The 12573-nt window shown below is 44.3% G+C and overlaps 1 protein-coding gene and 1 long non-coding RNA gene across 4 annotated transcripts in view; one reads left to right on the forward strand and one right to left on the reverse strand.

The window, feature by feature from the left end:
- LOC119974671 overlaps positions 1-12573 on the reverse strand; it is a 162820-nt gene that overhangs the window by 9070 nt on the left and 141177 nt on the right. Inside the window, exons 3-4 of one of the 3 annotated variants that reach the window (XR_005462553.1) lie at positions 10156-10264; positions 6637-6801 (exon numbers count right to left, since the gene is read on the reverse strand). This is a non-coding gene — a long non-coding RNA (uncharacterized LOC119974671). Of the gene's footprint in view, positions 1-6636; positions 6802-10155; positions 10551-12573 lie in introns of those variants that run through there. The other 2 variants (XR_005462552.1, XR_005462551.1) reach the window with 2 other exon arrangements.
- The window catches only part of LOC119974666 (forkhead box protein N2-like), a 108551-nt gene continuing 106569 nt past the window's right edge, over positions 10592-12573 (forward strand). The window contains 1 exon segment of the mRNA XM_038813747.1: positions 10592-10955. The gene's annotated coding sequence lies outside the window, so the exon portion shown is untranslated.

The following is a 12573-nucleotide window of genomic DNA, read 5'->3' on the forward strand; positions in this document are numbered from 1 at the left end:
GCTGTCTAACAGGAAGCAGAGAGTAGGCATATATAGGTATTTTTCAGGTGGGCAAAATGTAATGAATGGTGTGAAACAAGGATCAATGCTGGGACCAGAACCTTTTACAATTTATATGAATGATTTGGATGAGGGGATTGAATGGATGGTTGGCAAATTTTCTGAAGATGCAAAGATAGAAAGTAAAGTAAGTTGTGAAGAGGACATAAGGTGCCTACAAAAAGATAGATATGTTGAGTGATTGGGCAAAGATCTGGCAAATGGAATATAATGTAGGAAAATGTAAAATCGTCCACTTTGCCAGGAAGAATAAAAAAATAAGCTTATTATCTAAATGGTAAGAGATTTTAGAGCTCTAAGGTGCAGAGAGATAGGAGTGTCCTATTGCAGGAATCACAGAAGGCCAGTATGCAGGTACAGCAAGTAATTAGGAAAGCTAATAGAATGTTATAAGTTATCACGAGGGGAATCAAATACAAAAGTAGGGAGGTTATGCTTCAGTTGTACAGGGCGCTGGTGAGACCACATTTGGAGGGTTTAAACTAATGTGGCAGGGGGATGGGAACCGATGCAGGAAGTTGGAAGGTAGTAAAACAGGGACAGAAGCAAAAGGAAGTAAGGGGGAAAGTGCAAGGCAGAGAAGACATAGTCAAAAATCAAAAAGGACGACAGTACAAGGCACAGTGACTGAGGGGAGCACAGTGATTAGGCCCAGTAATACTAAAAGGAGTAAAACTGAAGATGTTAAGATTCAAAACAGAGGTAAAAAAACCAACATAAGTGTACTTTACCTGAATGCTCGTAGTATTCGGAATAAAGTAAATGAGTTGATGGCGCAAATCATCGTGAATGACTATGATTTAGTGGCCATTACTGAAACATGGTTAAAGGATGGTCACGACTGGGAGTTAAATATCCGAGGGTATCAAACTATTCGGAAGGACAGAGTGGATGGTAAGGGAGGTGGTGTAGCTCTGTTATTTAAGGATGACATCCGGGCAATAGTTAGGGATGATATCGGTGCTATGGAGGATACGGTTGAATCCATTTGGGTGGAAATCAGGAATAGTAAGGCGAAAAAGTCACTGATAGGAGTAGTCTATCGGCCACCAAATAGTAACGTTATGGTGGGGCAGGCAATAAACAAAGAGATAACTGATGCATGTAGAAATGGTACAGCAGTTATCATGGGGGATTTTAATCTACATGTCGATTGGTTTAACCAGGTCGGTCAAGGCAACCTTGAGGAGGAGTTTATAGAATGTATCCGCGATAATTTCCTAGAACAGTATGTAATGGAACCTACGAGGGAACAAGCGGTCCTAGATCTTGTCCTGTGTAATGAGACAGGATTGATTCATGATCTCATAGTTAGGGATCCTCTCGGAAGGAGCGATCACAATATGGTGGAATTTAAAATACAGATGGAGGGTGAGAAGGTAAAATCAAATACTAGTGTTTTGTGTTTAAACAAAGGAGATTACAATGGGATGAGAGAAGAACTAGCTAAGGTAGACTGGGAGCAAAGACTTTATAGTGGAACAGTTGAGGAACAGTGGAGAACCTTCCAAGCGATTTTTCACAGTGCTCAGCAAAGGTTTATACCCACAAAAAGGAAGGACGGTAGAAAGAGGGAAAATCGACCGTGGATATCTAAGGAAATAAGGGAGAGTAGAGGACTGGGAAATATTTAAGGGGCAACAGAAAGCTACTAAAAAAGCTATAAAGAAGAGTAAGATAGAGTATGAGAGTAAACTTGCTCAGAATATAAAAGCAGACAGCAAATGTTTTTACAAATATATAAAGCAAAAAAGAGTGGCTAAGGTAAATATTGGTCCTTTAGAGGATGAGAAGGGAGTTTTAATAATTGGAGATGAGGAAATGGCTGAGGAACTGAACAGGTTTTTGGGTCGGTCTTCACAGTGATAGAAATGAGGTTATGACAGGTGATGACCTTGAGAGGATTGTTATCACTAAGGAGGTAGTGATGGGCAAGCTAATGGGGCTAAAGGTAGACAAGTCTCCTGGCCCTGATGGAATGCATCCCAGAGTGCTAAAAGAGATGGCTAGGGAAATTGCAGATGCACTAGTGATGATTTACCAAAATTCACTAGACTCTGGGGTGGTCCCGGTGGATTGGAAATTAGCAAACGTGACACCACTGTTTAAAAAAGGAGGTAGGCAGAGAGCAGGAAATTATAGGTCAGTGAGCTTACCGTCGGTAGTAGGGAAGATGCTGGAATCTATCATCAACGAAGAAGTAGCGAGGCATCTGGATAGATATTGTCCCATTGGGCAGACGCAGCATGGGTTCATAAAGGGTAGGTCATGCCTAACTAATTTAGTGGAATTTTTTGAGAACATTACCAGTGCAGTGGATAATGGGGAGCCAATGGATGTGGTATATCTGGATTTCCAGAAAGCTTTTGACAAGGTGCCACACAAAAGGCTGCTGCATAAGATAAAGATGCATGGCATTAAGGGTAAAGTAGTAGCATGGATAGAGGATTGGTTAATTAATAGAAAGCAAAGAGTGGGGATTAATGGATGCTTCTCTGGTTGGCGATCAGTAGATAGTGGTGTCCCTCAGGGATCCGTGTTGGGCCCACAATTGTTCACAATCTACATAGATGATTTGGAGTTGGGGACCAAGGGCAATGTGTTCAAGTTTGCAGATGACACTAAGATGAGTGGTAAAGCGAAAAGTACAGAGGATATTGGAAGTCTGCAGAGGGATTTGGATAGGATAAGTGAATGGGCTAGGGTCTGGCAGATGGAATACAATGTTGACAAATGTGAGGTTATCCAGTTTGGTAGGAATAACAGCAAACAGGATTATTATTTAAACAATAAAATATTAAAGCATGCTGCTGTGCAGAGAGACCTGGGTGTGCTAGTGCATGAGTCACAGAAAGATGGTTTACAGGTGCAACAGGTGATTAAGAAGGCAAATGGAATTTTGTCCTTCATTGCTAGAGGGATGGAGTTTAAGACTAGGGAGGTTATGCTGCAATTGTATAAGGTGTTAGTGAGGCCACACCTGGAGTATTGTGTTCAGTTTTGGTCTCCTTACTTGAGAAAGGACGTACTGGCACTGGAGGGTGTGCAGAGGAGATTCACGAGGTTAATCCCAGAGCTGTAGGGGTTGGATTACGAGGAGAGGTTGAGTAGACTGGGACTGTACTCGTTGGAATTTAGAAGGATGAGGGGGGATCTTATTGAAACATTTAAAATTATGAAGGGAATAGATAGGATAGATGTGGGCAGGTTGTTTCCACTGGCGGGTGAAAGCAGAACTAGGGGGTATAGCCTCAAAATAAGGGGAAGTAGATTTAGGACTGAGTTTAGGAGGAACTTCTTCACCCAATGGGTTGTGAATCTATGGAATTCCATGCCCAGTGAAGCAGTTGAGGCTCCTTCATTAAATGTTTTTAAGGTAAAGATAGATAGTTTTTTGAAGAATAAAGGGATTAAGGGTTATGGTGTTCGGGCCGGAAAGTGGAGCTGAGTCCACAAAAGATCAGCCATGATCTCATTGAATGGCGGAGCAGGCTCGAGGGGCCAGATGGCCTACTCCTGCTCCTAGTTCTTATGTACTGTGTACAGTATTGGTCACCTTATATCAGGAAAGATGTAAATGCATTGGAAGCCGTTCAGAGAAGATTTACCAGATTAATACCTGGAACGGGTGGGTTGTTTTAGGAGGAAAGGCGAGACAAGCTAGTCTTGTATCCACTAGCGTTTAGAAGAGGAAGAGGTGACTTGATTGAAACATACAAGATCTGGAGGGGTCTTGACAGAGAGAATGTGGAGAGGATGTTTCTTCTCGTGGGAGAATCTAGAACTATGGTCACTGTTTAAAAATAAAGGGTCGCTTATTTAAACAGGAGATGAAGGGAAATATTTTCACAAGGGCTGTGAGTCTTTGGAACACTCTTCCTGAAAAGCTGGTGGCAGCAGAGTCTTTGAATATTTTTAAATGCAGAGGTGGTAGATTCTCGATAAGCAAGGGGGTGGTTGGTTATTGGGGGTAGGTGGAATACAAAATTACGGTTACTATAGATCAGCCATGATCTTATTAAGTGTCAGATCATGCTCGAGAGGCTGTATGTCCTACTCCTCGTCCTTATATAGTCTGGGAGGGCCGAGTCCCATACACACAAGTGGAGGTGGAGAGAGTTTCAGACTTGGGCTGCTTATGCAGCCAGTGCCGTTCAGTCTCATTTCTGACTGATTAGAGACTCTGAATGTGAATGTTATCAAATTGTGGGGCCCAGATCGGCTATAATCAAACACTCAGCCAAAAAAGCAAATCAAATCGCACACTCCTGACTAATATTATCACAAGCAGTAGTGCTGTGGAGGGAAACACCTTCACTTCGCCTGCAGGGCACAGCTCACCAGGCAACAACTCACAGAGGTCACGGAATGACACGCACACTGGCAGACAAACATATGTAAAATAACAACAAAAACACCTTTGAAAAACATGAGGGAACTAATCAGCCAATGACAGCCTGATTCCTTCCTGCATTTGTACAAGCCTATCAGCAGCAAATGCAGGGAGGAATCAGCCCGTGATTGGTTGAACGGCTTCACTGCACTTTTCAAATAGCAAAGTAGTCCATCAGTCAGTCGTGGCTGTGCGGGAAAGCCTTGATTATCTGTTTAATTTGACACCTAGAGCCCTTGCATTCTTTTGCCAATATCTCATGGTCTGGATCAGGAGGAGGAAATACTGTTTGGTTCTGAGAATTAACAGGAGGGAATGTTTGGAAACTCATTCATTTTGGGGCCCCCATGTCACGGCACAGTGTTTCACATTGTAAATCCACCCCCACCCAGTTCCCAAAGGCCTTGTTCTTGCCACAACTTACATTGGTACCCGAAGCCAGAACTTACTTTGGCACCCAAAGCCAGCTCAAACCCGGTCATAGACGCTCATTGGTCTGTGAACCGGCAGTGGATCTGAGCAGAAGATCACTACGTTGTCCATGTACAGGGAGGCTTTGACGTGCTCATCCCCCTCTCTGGGATTATCACCCGTCTTATGCCCACATCCTTCCTGACCCAGCAGAATATTCAAGAAAACATATGAGCAGGGCAGGAGGAGGTGGACAACAGCCCTGCCTCACTCCAAATGTGATCAGAAAGCTTTCTGAATCCCACCCATGATTGAAACTGCACAATGCAGTGCACGGCGGCGCAGTGGTTAGCACTGTTGCCTTAGGTCAGCACAGTGGCGCAGTGGGTTAGCCCTGCTGCCTCACGGCGCCGAGGTCCCAGGTTCAATCCCGGCTCTGGGTCAATATCCATGTGGAGTTTGCACATTCTCCCCGTGTCTGCGTGGGTTTTGCCCCCCACAACCCAAAAGATGTGCAGGCTAGGTGGATTGACCATGCTAAATTGCCCCTTAATTGAAATAAATAAATTGGTTGCGCTAAATTTTTTTAAAAAGCACTGCTGCATCACGGCGATGAGGTCCCAGGTTCAATCCCAGCTCTGGGTCACTGTACGTATGGAGTTTGCACATTCTCCCCATTTTTGCGTGGGTTTCACCCCCACAACCCAAAGATGTGCAGGGTAGGTGGATTGGCCACACTAAATTGCCCCTTAATTGGAAAAAAAAATGATTGAGACTGCACTGCTGATATTTGTGCAGAGCAGTTGGATCCAATTGGGAATGCACTCCCCAAACTCCAATTTGGAGATCACATCCATCATATATATATATATATAGGTGTGTGATATTCTGCCAAAGACTTTATCCTGCTCCAAGCTGATGTAGCAGCAGGGTCTATCCTCCTGTCCTGCACATAGGCAATAGTGTGCCTCAGTGATACAAGGCTAAAGAACAAAGAAAAGTAAAGCACAGGAACAGACCCTTTGGCCCTCCAAGCCTGCGTTGACCATGCTGCCCGTCTAAACTGAAATCTTCTACACTTCCGGGCTCCGTATCCCTCTATTCCCATCCTATTTATGTATCTGTCAAGATGCCCCTTAAACCTCACTATCGTCCCTGCTTCCACCATCTCCTCCAGCAGTGAGTTCCAGGCACCCACTACCCTCCGTGTAAAAAAAACTTGCCTCGTACATCTCCTCTAAACCTTGCCCCTTGCACCTTAAACCTATGCTCCCTCGTAATTGGCCCCTCTACCCTGGGAAAAAGTCTCTGGCTATCCACTCTGTCTATGCCCCTCATAATTTTGTAGACCTCTATCAGGTCGCCCCTCAACCTCCTTCGTTCCAGTGAGAACAAACCGAGTTTATTTAACCTCTCCTCATAGCTAATGCCCTCCATACCAGGCAACATCCTGGTAAATCTCTTCTGCACCCTCTCTAAAGCCTCCACATCCTTCTGTTAGTGTGGCGATCAGAATTGAACACTATACTCCAAGTGTGGCCTAACTAAGGTTCTAGACAGCTGTAACATGACTTGCCAATTTGTATACTCAATGCCCCGGCTAATGAAGGCAAGCATGCATATGCCTTCTTGACTACCTTCTCCACCTGTGTTGCCCCTTTCAGTGGCCTGTGGACCTGTACACCTAGATGTCTCTCACTGTCAATACTCTTGAGGGTTCTACCATTTACTGTATATTCCCTACCGGTATTAGACCTTCCAAAATGCATTACCTCACATTTGCCTGCATTAAACTCCATCTGCCATCTCTCCGCCCAAGTCTCCTAACGATCTAAATCCGACTGTATCCTATTGGAGATCTTCCTGCTGGGTGAAGTGCAGGTATGCCCAAGATGGATCACCAACTCCAGAGCAGACTTAAGCCAACCGATGATGACCTTGGATTGAATTAGGGGCATAGAATACAAAAACAAGGAGATTATGCTGAATTTATACAAGACACAAGTTAGATCACAGATGGAATATTGTAAACAGTTCCAAGTGCCACACCATAGGATGGATGTTAATTCTTTGGAGAGAGTGCAGAAGAGGTTTACAAGAAAAGACCCAAGGATAAAAAACTTCAGTTATGAGGATAGATTGGAGAGGTTGGGACTATCCTCTTTGGAGAGAATAAGACTAAGAGGAGATCTGATAGAGATGTTCAAAATAATGAGTGGGTTGGGCAAAGTAGATAGGGAGAAACAGTTCCCACTCAAAAAAGGATCAAGAGCCAGGGGGTACAGATTTAAAGATTGCAAAATAAGAAAATGTGATGTGAAAAAAAGCTTTTTCCCACAAATGGAATGCACTGCCTGGAAGAGTGGCGGAGGCAGTTTCAATTGAGGTATTCAAGAGGGCATTGGATGATTGAAACAAAGTGCAGGGATATGGGGGAAAAGACAGAGAATAGCACTAGGTCATGATGTTCTTTTGAAGAGCCAGTGCAAACACAGTGGGCCAAATTACCTCCTTTTGCACTGTAACTATTATGTGATTCTGTGAATTTTGTAGTACATGTTAAGCAGTGAAATATCTTTCTCCCGCCTTTTGCTCTAGAACTATTCCACAGACATTGGCACCTGGGAATATTGTGATCAGTTTTGCTCCCTTTATCTAAGGACTGACATTGGAGGCAGTCCAGAGAAGATTCACTAGGTTGATCCTAGGTATGCAGGGATTTTCTTATAAGGAGGTTGAGTAGATTTGACCTGTACTCATTGGAGTTTAGAAGAATGAGAGGTGACATTATTGAGGCCTACATGATTCTTGGGAGTGATTGACAGGGTAGATGGTTGTTTCCCCTTTTGGGAGAGTAGAATCATAGAATCATAGCGCCACGGATCACTTGTTGGCCTGGGATAGCCGACTCCGGTCGGTGAGGAGTGCCACCCGATACTGGACAAATGCCCATCAGCCATGATTGAATGGCGGAGTGGACTCGATGGGCCGAATGGCCTTACTTCCGCCCCTATGTCTTATGGTCTTAATTTACAGTGCAGAGGAAGCCATTTGGCCCATCGAGTCTGCGCGGCCCCTGGAAAGAGCGCCCTACCAAGCTCAGGCTTCCACCCTATCCCAGTAACCCCACCTAACCTTTTGGACATTAAGGGGCAATTTAGCATGGCCAATCCACCTAACCTGCACATTTTTGGACTAAGATCTAGAGTCTAGGATCGACAGCATAATTTCAGAGTAAGGGTTCTCCTATTTAAGACAAAGATGAGGAAGAATTTATTTTCTCAAAGTGCAATGAATCTGTAATTTGTTTTACCGTGGAGTGCTGTAGACTAGAGGATGGGTCATTAAGTATGTTCAAGGCTAGGGCAGCACCGTGGCGCAGTGGGTTAGCACTACGGCCTCATGGCGCTGAGGTCCCAGGTTCGAACCAGGCTCTGAGTCACTGTCCGTGTGGAGTTTACACATTCTCCCCGTGTTTGCGTGGGTTTTGCCCCAACAACCCAAAGATGTGCAGGCTAGGTGGATTGGCCACACTAAATTGCCCCTTAATTGGAAAAAATGAATTGGATACTCTAAAATTTTTTTTTTTTTTTTAATAAATTTAGATTACCCAATTATATTTTCCAATTAAGGGGCAATTTAGCATGGCCAATCCACCTACTCTGCACATCTTTGGGTTGTGGGGGTGAAACCCACGCAGACACGGGGAGAATGTGCAAACTCCACACGGACAGTGACCCAGAGCCGGGATCGAACCTGGGACCTCAGCGCCGTGAGGCGGTTGTGCTAACCACTAGGCCACCGTGCTGCCCTAAAATTTTAAAACAAAAGTATGTTCAAGGCGTGGTGCAGTGGTTAGTACAGCTGCCTACGGCGCTGAGGACCCGGGTTCGATCCCGGCCCTGGGTCACTATCCATGTGGACTTTTCAGGTTCTCCCAGTATCTGTGTGGGTTTCACCCCCACAACCCAAAGTTGTGCAAGGTCGGTGGGTTCGCCATGCTAAATTGCCCCTTAATTGGAAAAAAAATAGAGTACTTGAAATTTAAAAAAAATTAAAGTAAGTTCAAGGCTGAGGCAGACATATTTTTAATTATCAAGGGTTAACTGGCTCTGGGTCACTGTCCGTGTGGAGTTTGCACATTCTACCCGTGTCTGCGTGGGTTTCACCCCCACAACCCAAAAATGTGCAGAGTAGGTGGATTGGCCACGCTAAATTGCCCCTTAATTGGAAAAAATAATTGGTTAATCTAAATTTTTAAAAAAACAATAAAATAAAAAAAAATTATCAAGGGTTATACGGCACAAGGTAGGAAAGTGGAGCTGGGGATTATTATATCAGATCAGTAATGATCTCATTGAATTATGGAATAGATCCAAAGGACGGAAAGGCCTACTCCTACGTTTTACAGCACCTTTGAATACCTAATCCAAGCATCCTACTATTCTCCGTGTGCTGCTCTAGGCAGTCACTGTGATCAAGTGATTCAGCTATACTTCGACTGATATCTGGGATGAGAACATCTTACAAGAAGGTTGAGTGGTGATCTTATTGAAAATTAAAGGATCCTGAACGGAGTAGTTAGGGTGGATACTGAGAGGATGTTTCCCCTTATAGGAGATACTAGAACTAGAATAATCTCTATTATTGTCACAAGTAGGTTTACATTAACACTGCAATGAAGTTACTGTGAAAATCCCCTAATCACCACAATCCGGCGCCAGTTCGGGTACACAGGAGATTTCAGAATGTCCAATCCACCTAACCAGCGTGTCTTTCAGGACTTGTTGGGGGGGGGGGGGGGGGAACCAGAGCACCCAGAGGATGCCCATGCAGACACGGGAAGAACATGCAGATTCCACGCAGACAGTGACCCAGGCCGGGAATCGAACTTAGGACCCTTGGGCGGTGACGCAACAGTGCAAACCACTGTGCTACCGTACCGCCCATGGTAGGGGCACAGTTTTGAAAAAGGGTCTCCCATTAAAGATGCAGATGAGAAGAAATATTTTCTCAGAAGGTTGTGAACCTTTGGAATTCTCGTCCAGACAGTGGTGGGACAGTGTCAGTTCATATTTTTAAGGCAGAGATGGATAGATTCTAGGAGTCAAAGGTTATCGGGTGTAGGCGAAATGTGGAGTTGAGGCTACTATCAGATCATAGATTAGCTATGATCTCATTGATGGCCTACAGCTACTCCTAATCTGGATGTTTCTATGATACCAACAAACATTTACACTTTGCAATATTATTTACTATCGCATTAGATGATTTTTATTCAATCTACTCACTGAGGTTAGTTGCGTCCATAAGCAAGACCTTTTACAGAGATATCATCGGGATGAATCGTTGCTTCCATGCGTTTTCCATTGTTGAGTTATCCGAAAATGCAAAAACAATCTGTTTAAAAATACATATGTTTTCATATTATGCGAATTAACTAACATACTACTTAAAAATCAAAAGCAAAGTTTATTCGATAACATGCATGCTGGTGCCAGCACGTCCCAAAATACAGAAGAATGTATCTTTAAAAAGTTAAGAGCGATACATTCTCTGAATCAACCACTCATCATCATTTCCCCAAAAACCTAACCGCCAAAATGACGTGGAGGAACCCCGAGGCCAGCCATCCCATTGGCTGACGCTTTCTGCCAGCCGCACATTACACTCCCCGACATCCCCCACCCCCGCTTTCTTCATTTTTTGTAATGGCAAAAAGATAACCAAGATTTATGCTTTATTATTGTGTCGGTCAAAGACCAAAAGGGCCGAGTGACTCCATCCCCTGCGTCCTCTTTCTGTGCCTGAAGGAACTGCCTTGCTGTGGGATCCAGACACACACAAAAGCAGCGAGTCCGGGGCCATCTGCTGCTGGCAGGGGAGGGGCTGCAGGCGGCGGCACGTTACCATGGCAACATTAGGGGATTTCGTGGCGTTCTTTTGGAGTTTCTCTCGCTCCTTGGTTCGGATGAGAAGCAGCTGCTCGCGCAAGGCTCAGAAAGCGGGGGGGAAACAACATTTGGAAATATAAGCAAACACACATAGGAGTAGCAGTTCCATAGACTGCAGCGTTACGTGCCGGAAGATCGTGAGTATAAATACTGTTTTTAAATGATAAGAGAGTCTGTTCAATTTGAGGGATCGAGGAGCAGTTTGGTTCCTGACTATAATGAGAGTCACTGGGGTTCCCCATGTGCTTCGAATTGTATCATCTCCCCCCCCCCCGGCCCGTTCGAAGAGAACGTTCCCCGGGAATTGGCGTCCGAACGTTCCAAGCCCGCCAGGCTGAGCTTGCACTTTTTAAAATCACATCGGAAACCTTTTTACTATTTATATCTAAGTGATCATTAAAATCTACGCCGCGGGTGGATTTTTGGCTACTCCCCTCTACCGACTGCCCTTTCAGTATATTTAAGATGGATGGGTGTAAACCTGGTTATATAATGCAGGGATTCACTTTTCTTATTTTTCCTAAAAAAAATCTGCAAACTTTAATACTCGTGATTTTACGTGAGGGGTCATAATTTGGCTCGATTCGGAATCGCGTAGCATTTTCCGCTCGGGTTTTGGTGTGGCGCGTTTAACTTCCTCATTTTCAATCGTTTTTATGTAATTTAGGCGGGGGGTGGTTGGCGAATTTGTGATTTGTCAGTTTAAATTGGCGGGTTAACTGCAGTGTTTTCGGTTCGAAACAAAAACGGAAGTAAGAGTTAACAGATTATTTTCTTTCGAAGCAGTTTGTGATTAATGGGGGCCCGGGATTGTAGGCCTGGTGGAGATTGGGAAGCCCAGTTAGATGGGTTCTCGGTCGTGTCAGTTTCCTGAATGAGATGTTACAGCTTGTCGAGAGGGCGCTGGAAATTGACAGGTCCACGTGGTTGGAACGAGGAGACAGGAAGCGCCACCGCCCGGCCTCGGTGAGATAACCTTCATCCTGATTTCCTCCTCTTCGAAAAACGCACGGTGTGGTGGATCACACGGTCCCTTCGCCATCTCCATACGTATCTTCCTCTCCCCGCCCAAAGTAAATGATGCACGATCGCATGCGGCTTGGCTAAACAAACACAAGACATTTAATTTTCTGCAGAGATTGGCCTAAAGAACCGAATTCACCCCTTCAATACTTTGCAAATAGTCTTCCCCGGAATACTATTTAAACGCTGTGCATCCTGGATAATGCGATTAACATTCTATAAGAAATTTAGTAAGATTATTGGTGAAGTAGTACTTAGACGATCATCATTATTATACAGAGAAAGTTTAGACGCTAAAATACGTATTTGCTGGCTTTCCTCTGGATTTTTCAACCTTCAGTATTTTCCTTTCCTAAAAGGATCATATTATTCATGTCATTTAAATGTGTTAGCCTAGACAGTGAATGTGGGTGGAGGCTTTTAAGGAGCGTTACAGCCAAGCTCGGTCTTGCCCTTGTCGTTTAACCATGCATATGTAAACATTTCAGTTGGATTATCCCCTTGGAGATGTTTGCCTCTACAATGGTCTGGTTGAGATCAGTAGTTGATTTCATAGGAAGTTTCGACTACTTTAGCCTATGTAACAATGTGTCTTGCCAAAAAGTTCCAAAGAAGAGCCATATTGGACTAGAAAACGTTAGCCCTGCTTCTATCTTCACAGATGCTGCCAGACTTGCTGAGTTTTCCCATTATTTTGTTTTCATTCGACATTTTCACTGCTCTTCAGTATAT

The sequence above is a fragment of the Scyliorhinus canicula genome, chromosome 1 (genome assembly GCF_902713615.1).
Source record: "Scyliorhinus canicula chromosome 1, sScyCan1.1, whole genome shotgun sequence".
Lineage (NCBI taxonomy): Eukaryota > Metazoa > Chordata > Chondrichthyes > Carcharhiniformes > Scyliorhinidae > Scyliorhinus > Scyliorhinus canicula.